The sequence below is a fragment of the Narcine bancroftii genome, chromosome 2 (assembly GCF_036971445.1).
Source record: "Narcine bancroftii isolate sNarBan1 chromosome 2, sNarBan1.hap1, whole genome shotgun sequence".
NCBI classification, from domain to species: domain Eukaryota; kingdom Metazoa; phylum Chordata; class Chondrichthyes; order Torpediniformes; family Narcinidae; genus Narcine; species Narcine bancroftii.
Window position 1 is genome coordinate 71,327,773 of NC_091470.1, and position 8,138 is coordinate 71,335,910.

The 8,138-nt window shown below is 44.0% G+C and overlaps 1 protein-coding gene across 1 annotated transcript in view; it reads right to left on the bottom strand.

Annotated features, from left to right (window-relative positions):
- The window catches only part of aven (apoptosis, caspase activation inhibitor), a 181,261-nt gene that overhangs the window by 54,411 nt on the left and 118,712 nt on the right, over positions 1 to 8,138 (bottom strand). The gene's annotated exons all lie outside the window — the stretch shown is intronic.

An 8,138-nucleotide genomic window follows, 5' to 3' on the forward strand; every position in this document is an offset into this window, starting at 1 on the left:
ATGCGCTCTAGTATTTGCCAAAGCCCTTTCCTGCTCACGGTGTCGAAGGCTTTGGTGAGGTCAACAAAGGTGATGTAGAGTCCTTTGTTTTGTTCTCTGCACTTTTCTTGGAGCTGTCTGAGGGCAAAGACCATGTCAGTAGTTCCTCTGTTTGCGCGAAAGCCGCACTGTGATTCTGGGAGAATATTCTCGGCGACACTAGGTATTATTCTATTTAGTAGAATCCTAGCGAAGATTTTGCCTGCAATGGAGAGCAGCGTGATTCCCCTGTAGTTTGAGCAGTCTGATTTCTCGCCTTTGTTTTTGTACAGGGTGATGTTGGTGGCATCACGAAGGTCCAGAGGCAGTTTTCCTTGGTCCCAACAAAGCTTGAAAAACTCATGCAGTTTGGCATGCAGAGTTTTGCCGCCAGCCTTCCAGACCTCTGGGGGGATTCCATCCATACCTGCTGCTTTGCCACTTTTCAGTTGTTCGATTGCCTTATATGTCTCATCCTGGGTGAGGACCTCATCCAGCTCTAGTCTTAGGGGCTGTTAAGGGAGCTGGAGCAGGGCGGAATCTTGGACTGAGCGGTTGGCACTGAAAAGAGATTGGAAGTGTTCTGACCATCGGTTGAGGATGGAGATCTTGTCGCTGAGGAGGACTTTGCCGTCTGAGCTGCGCAGCGGGCTTTGGACTTGGGGTGAGGGGCCGTACACAGCCTTTAGAGCCTCGTAGAAACCCCTGAAGTCGCCAATGTCCGTGCTGAGCTGGGTTCGTTTGGCGAGGCTAGTCCACCACTCATTTTGGATCTCCCGGAGTTTGCGCTGAAGATGGCTGCATGCGCGACGGAAGGCTTGTTTCTTCTCTGGACAGGACGGCTTTGTAAGGTGAGCCTGGTGGGCAGCTCGCTTCTTTGCCAGCAGCTCCTGGATTTCCTGGCTGTTTTCGTCAAACCAGTCCTTGTTTTTCCTGGAGGAGAAGCCCAGTACCTCTTCAGTGGATTGCAGTATGGTAGTCTTCAACTGATCCCAGAGGGTTTCAGGGGACGGGTCCGTGAGGCGGGTTGCATCGTCGAGCTTTGCTTTGAGGTTTGCCTGGAAGTTTCCTCTCGCTTCGTCTGACTGCAGGTTTCCAACATTGAACCTCTTTCTGGGGGCTTTACTGTTCCTGGGCTTTGGCTTGAAGTGAAGGTTGAGCTTGCAGCGAACCAGCCGGTGGTCAGTCTGCCTGTCCCGCATCGGACTTGTCAGCCACAAACGAGCCTGCAGCTGACGTGGACTTTTTACCCCCTCCAAAAAAAATAATTACAGCATTGAAACGGGCCAACTTGGCCCTTCTAGTCCATGCCGAACACTTACTCCCACCTAAACCCACTGTCCTACACTCAACGCGTAACCCTCCATTCCTTTCCCATCCATATACATACCCAACTTCTCTTTAAATACTAATATCAAGCTTGCCTCCGCCACTTCATCTGGAAACCTGTTCCACACACCTACCACTTTCTGAGTGAAGAAGTCAACCCCTCATGTTTCCTCTAAACTTTTTACCCCTAACTCTCAACTCCCGTTTGTATCCCTCCCTTTAGCTGGGACCTTCAGGATACTTCAGACTGACCAAGCGGCCTATGGAGTTCAAGAGACAGGAGGGAGAAAAACAAAGGCGCCTTCAGATCCCTTGAATCGGACTCCTGCCCCGGCTTCTTGGAGCACTGAAGTCTCTCATCTGAAGTAGACCGGACTCCCTGCCAAGATCAACAGAGCGTAAAGAGAAGATATGGAGGATATACAGATTAATGCATGGGACTGGGATACATTTTAATTAGGGCAGCGGCCATTGATGTCGGGATAAAATAAAGATTAGGTCTACAGCAATAAAGGACAGGCACTTGATAGATTAATGCCTGAGAGATGGGATCAGTTTTAACTTGGACTGCTGCAGTATTGACCGGGATAAAGTACGATTTGGACAGCAGCATTGTAACATTACGGGTCAAGCATTGGGCAAGAGTAATGGGGGAACATCAGTGTAACATGTTATCTGAACCCGAAATTTCAGAAAGACTACTGATACTGTCGGCCGCTTAACAAATGAGCGATGGACAGTCAGGAGTACTTGGCCTGTAAAGGAAATAGAAACGGCGGAGCTGTTGTTAAGGGAAAATTATACAGGAAAAGAAATGGAAGAAGAGGCGAGGGGAAAGGAAGGAACAGGGATTTAAAATATTCGCAGAAGGCTAAGCAGGATGGAGGAATAATGGAAGAAAGCGAGGGATTGCAATATTTACAAAGGATGGCGGAACAAAAGACTGGGAGGATCTAAGGGCTGAGTGTGAATGGCACATTAATCAGGAGAAAAAGAAAAGAGAAAAGTTGGGCACAGCACTAATTTGACTAAGATGGCCAGTAAACAAAAAGAGGACCCTGGGGATCCACTGTCTGGTACGACGACCCTATTACTACATGACAATAAGGATATGCTTTTGGACAGTAAGACCCCCACCTTATGTACCATCCCACCAAGAGTCACCAATAGTCCCACCAGTAGCGCAGCATTTTTTTTTTCATTGATGACATGACATCCCAAGTTGAAAAAGAATTTCACCCGATATGCTCATGTGGGGCTCTCATGCATTGTTAGTGCGATTTTGAATCCAATGGAGCTCTTGTGTATTGTCCAATACATTTATTTTTTTTTAAGCTGAGATCATGTTGTTTTTAGGTAAGAATTTACCATTATTTCATACTTGAAAAGCCTTCCATTGTTTTTTTTTTGTTGGTGTTTATTAACCACTGATACAAGTATTGTGTTGATGCTTCTGGGCTTCTTAAAGACATTATTCAGTTATCCAAAAAATCCAATTAACAGAAAAATGTCCAGTCCCAAGCTTTTCGGATATGGGGAAATGTACTGTAGTATCAATGTCACCAGATATGGATCCAGATATCATATGGCACCTGGACCTCCCTTCCACTCCACCCTCCAATAAGGAAGGTAGAAGAGTAAAGACAAGCCCCAGGGGAATGGAGGAACACAGAGACTGAACAAGTTTCAGCATTTCGTCTTGGGGTTGTCCCCCAAACATCAGGCATGGAATTAAAAGTATATACACGTTGGAAGCTGCAGGAAATGTTGTGGATAGCCCATCACGTTCCAGATAGAAATAAAGACCCAATGGGATTTGTAAATTACCCTCATTCTACCCAAAAGATGTATGGGGTGCAGCTCCAAGATTTATTCCCCCTCTGTCATGCAATCTTGATGCCAGAAGGAAATGTTAAATGGAAACGGGCAATGCAGTGTGTGGGTGGCCAGACAATTAACAATTATGGTGACCTTAATGAAGTAAACCAATACCTCAGGCACAGGTTAATACGATGCTTATGGCCCTGGCAGATAGTTTAAAAAAAAGCCGATTGATATGGGAAAGGACCTGGAAATGCAAACCCAGATCTAAGGAAACAGGCTAGTAATATTAAAAAAGATTTACAAGGGCCTATCAAACATATGCAGGGTATGCGACTTTAATGGGGGCCAAACATCTGCACAGTTTAACACAACATTGATGTAGTGTCAGTGGGGAAAACAGCAGCATTAGTAAAGAGATTAATGAGATGAACACACACTTTTTGATGATTGCCCTTCTTGCCTGGGATTTTGTTATATCACGCCGTAAGGTCAACCAGGGGAAGAAGGAAGTAAAATTTCTTGGCACCAGCCCACCTGATACTAATCATTAAATTATCTGCCGACCATCACACTAAAGCAAATGCAAGCGAGCCTTTTTAGGACTGGTAAATTTCTGCTGCCAGTGGATTCCCACGTTGCAACACTTACACAAGAACTATTATCTTTCTCTTTGGTGAACACACCACAGAAATTTCAGCTGACTGAGGCGCAGTCAGTAGCATTTAATAATCTGAAGGAGGCCTTAGAATCAGCCCCAGCCATCAGACGACCCCTGAATGATAGACCAGCTCTATGACATTCTACAAGGATACATTCTACAAGGCTGTCTTGACTCAGCGCCAAGGACCTTCATGCCAGCCATGGTGTATGTTTCCACCAAGCTAGACTCTGTGGCTAAAACATTGCTGCACTGCACTCAGATACTGGCCGTCTTACGTGACATCAGTTCTGCAGCAGACAACTGTACAACTATTAACCCAGCAGCTTTTCTAACTGAACCACCTTGCACTTTTGAACAGCCTGAAAATGATTGTTTACAGCGTAACAGACTGCTTGTTTTTGCACAAGATGAATGAAAGGATCAACTGCTGTCAGAGGCTCCTGTTTGGTTTGTGGACGAATCATCTCTTCTCAACTGCCACAGACATCGGTGCTCAGATTACAGCATTGACACGGATACACATATTTTAGAATGTGTGGCCTTTCAGAGTCCCCTTTCCGCCCAGCAGGCAAAACTATATGCCTTAACACTTCCCTGCATCTTGGCCACTGGCCGTCTGCAAATATCTATACAGATTCCAGTCATGCCTTTGGAGTGCCTCACGACTTTGGTGAGTTGTGGCAACATCACAGGTTCTTGACTTCCTCAGGGACCCCCATACAAAACACACTTTTTGTGACTAATTTATTGCAGGCACTCCAATTGCCAAAGAATATAGCAATAATTAAGTCTGAGACCCATTAAAAAGTCCAAGGACCCCATACCACTTGTAAGTGTAAAAACAGATGAGGTTGCACGAAATGCAGCTCTTACCAAACATCTTGTAAATGCAGAGGAACCAAAGCAATTACTGAATAGAATGGCCTTCCCAGACATGGACTATGTGAAACAATTACAGAGGGATGTCTCTGAAAGCCAATTCCATGTATGGTGGCAGCATGGGTGTGCCCAACAACCTACTTCATCCCTCACCCCTGTCAATCAAGTTTGTGCACCTGACCTGATTCTCCTGATGTTTTTGAATTACATCCACACAATGACACAGCTTGGAAAGGAGGGAATGGTGGGGGTAGCATTACAAACATGGGGGCATCTTAATCTAAGTAAGGAAGCACAGATGAACGCACGGGTTTGTGCAATTTGCCAGAAAAATTACCCGGGAAAAGCAATGAAATGTTCTGTTAAGACAGGGATACCAACTGGAGTCTTTGAATATATACAAATAGATTTTATAGAATTGCCCACAGTACAGTCATAAATATTGTTTGACTATTATTGACTTTTTTTAGCAGAAGCTATTCCTACAGTCAAATCCACAGCTGAAAGAGTGGTAGTAGTTATACGACAAGAAATAATAGCACGGTTCGGACTCCAAGCTGTTATCAGCTCGGACAATGGACCACATTTTACTGGCAATGTGAATGAAGAACTGTGTCAGCACCTTAAAATAAAGCAACATTTTCACTGTGCCCATCATCTGCAGGCAGATGGAGTAGTGGAGAGGGCTAATGGCACTTTGAAGAACAAATTGGCCAAATTAATGGAAGAGACAGGCCTAAATTAGCTAAGGTGCTACCTTTGGCACTCTTTGAAATGAGGATAACACCACACACAAACACCAGGCAAAATCCAGCAGAGGTGATATTGGGAGACCCCTGAACACACCATGGAAAGCAGAGAAGCGTGCTACGAAATGCTTGTCCTTATTGATAAGATGATCAGTTATGTTCAAGGACAAACTGATGTTCTTTTGACTTTATATTTGCAGGAGTGCGTTGCTCAGCGAAGGTGGAGATAAGGAAGGGCTCATGCCAAAAATTCGCCAGGAAATATTTTAATAAGGAATTGGGAGCAGAAGAATTTGGCGCCAAGCTGGAAGGGACTATTCCAATTATTTTTGACCACAACTATGGCTACGAAGGAAAGCTAAAGCTTATAAATCTTTCTGATTGTCAAAGTCTTGTAGAAAAATAAGGCAATGTGGTTGTTACACATACCATTAAATGTGGGGTGTTGTTTAGAAGAGGTAAAATCTAGTCCAGTTGCTGTGTCACAATTATGCGGTGAAGGGGTCACAGCATGGCTGAGAAACAGCTTCCAACCATGGGCAGTGGGAATGCTGAGTGATCAAAAGAACTGCTTACATTAACTTCGGTGAGACTCTAATATTTATGGGACAATTTTTATTTATTTGCATATATAAATTCTTGTCCTGTATAGGTATTGTTTGTCTGTATGTGTGCTATGGCTGGCTATAAGTAGGCATGTTTTGCACCAAGGACCGGAGAACACTGTTTGTGAGTTGTACTTGAGGAATCAAATGACAATGAACGACTTGACCGGACTTAGTGGTGAGGTAAATGAGGAAAATAGAATCCTGTACTTTATGCATTTCTTCTAATGCTCATAATATGTGCACGGGTGTGGAGGGGGCCAGGCCAGATGTGCAGGAATTGGAGGGACAAGTTCCTAGTAATAGAACGAAGTCATGCTGTTTAACGTGCAAATTTATCATTCACACTACTGCATGCCTTAATGTTCTGACGTTGAGTAGGTAGGGCAGTGAGAAAAGGCCTGTCTCCCCAGTCATGTGTCACACAAGGATGCCCCAAATGCTGTCACAGCTCTCAGTAGCTTAGCTCTTGTTAAGAGCTGCTGGCTGAAGCATGAAGTTGAAAAGAGCTTGACCAATGGAATCCCAGACATGAATGGACTAGAACATATGACTCCTTGGGTGCCGATCTGGCAAGCTCTGGGCAGAGTTCTACCTGTGGCCATCCAGAGAGGCCCCTCCAGTCAGATACCAGTGCCTTATTTATAACAGGCACAATAGCTACCTTGTTTTTTGCCAAGGTTTTCGTTGTACCTGTTGTGAAAATTTCAATGGAAGATAGATGGATTTTGGTGGCTTAATGGAGAAAACTTATAGGCTTCAGAGTGTTAAAACTTTTGGAGAATTATTGTATTAAAGGCACCACAATACATAGATCACATAGGGAGGTGGGGTGATTGAAGATTTTTCCAGTTGGTTGTTATCTTGCTGTTTCCCAGTCAGGGATGCCCAAACTCTACGAGATTGACACCCACGATGGGATCCTGGCTTTGACTTGGTTTGTGGGCACTTTAGGGATCTTCATTATTAAGGGAACACATAGATCAGGTTAATTATTTTCTGAGGAGGATTAAATGTTGTAGTTGGGAAGATGAGAACTTATTGGTGGCTCATTTTTTAATTCTTTTGTTTCCAACCTGTAGGATCCAAGTCTGTAAAATTCAAATCTGATTGTTTTGATCTGGTATCTTGTGCCTGAAATTCGATGTTAGTTTATTAGAATGAGACTTGCTGGTAATGCATTACAAATTTTAGTGATCTCCTGGAGCTCTGCTCGATTGCCATTAGGGGGTCAGGGAGGAATTTCCCAAAGTTTTCCCTGAAATTGGCCACAGGTTTTTCGCCTCCCCCAGGATTCACTAGCATATCAGGGCAGTAAATCCAAACTATAAAAGTAAAATAAAATTAGATTATGCAAATGAAGTCGGCCTGATTTTTAATAAAATATATAGCAGTACTCACTACTCTTTATCTTTGTTACTCAACAAGTGGCGTTACCAGAATGAAATGTTCAGTTTGCCTCAGCGCTGCTGTATGTTGGTGAGTGGCACTTTAACCAGGAACTTTTGTTAGTGACCAATATACCGACCAGATTTTCCCCCAGATGATAGGTTGCTGTCCAAGAGAGGCGGAAGACATGGGGTCACGAAGCAATTTTCCATTCAGGATTTAGTGTGGAAGGGATGAAACAACAAAGAAGTGGAATTGTATTCTCTCTGGATATGTGCAGCAGGTCATGGAATCATATAGCACAGAACAGAATGAGTTAGCATTTGCGGCTAGTCCAATTTGCAGCTTGGTACATTTCCTGTTAAACTATTCCTCGCCATCTATCTGTCAAAATAGAAATGAAAATGTAGCCCATCAACTGTCTCTTAAGTCATTCCCATCTTACCTCAAACCTATGCCCTCTTAACCTGGCACAGTTTATCGTGGGAAAATACTGAGCATTCACATCCATGTCCATTGTGATTTTATAATCCTCCAATAGTCACTCCATCAGCTTCCTTCACTCTCAAGAAATAAAGATCCAGCCTATCCAATCTTCCTGTAACTCCAGGCATCCAGTCCCAGCAATATCCTGGGTGAAATTCTTTTGCATGCCATCCTCTTTGACATCCACCCCCGGACCGC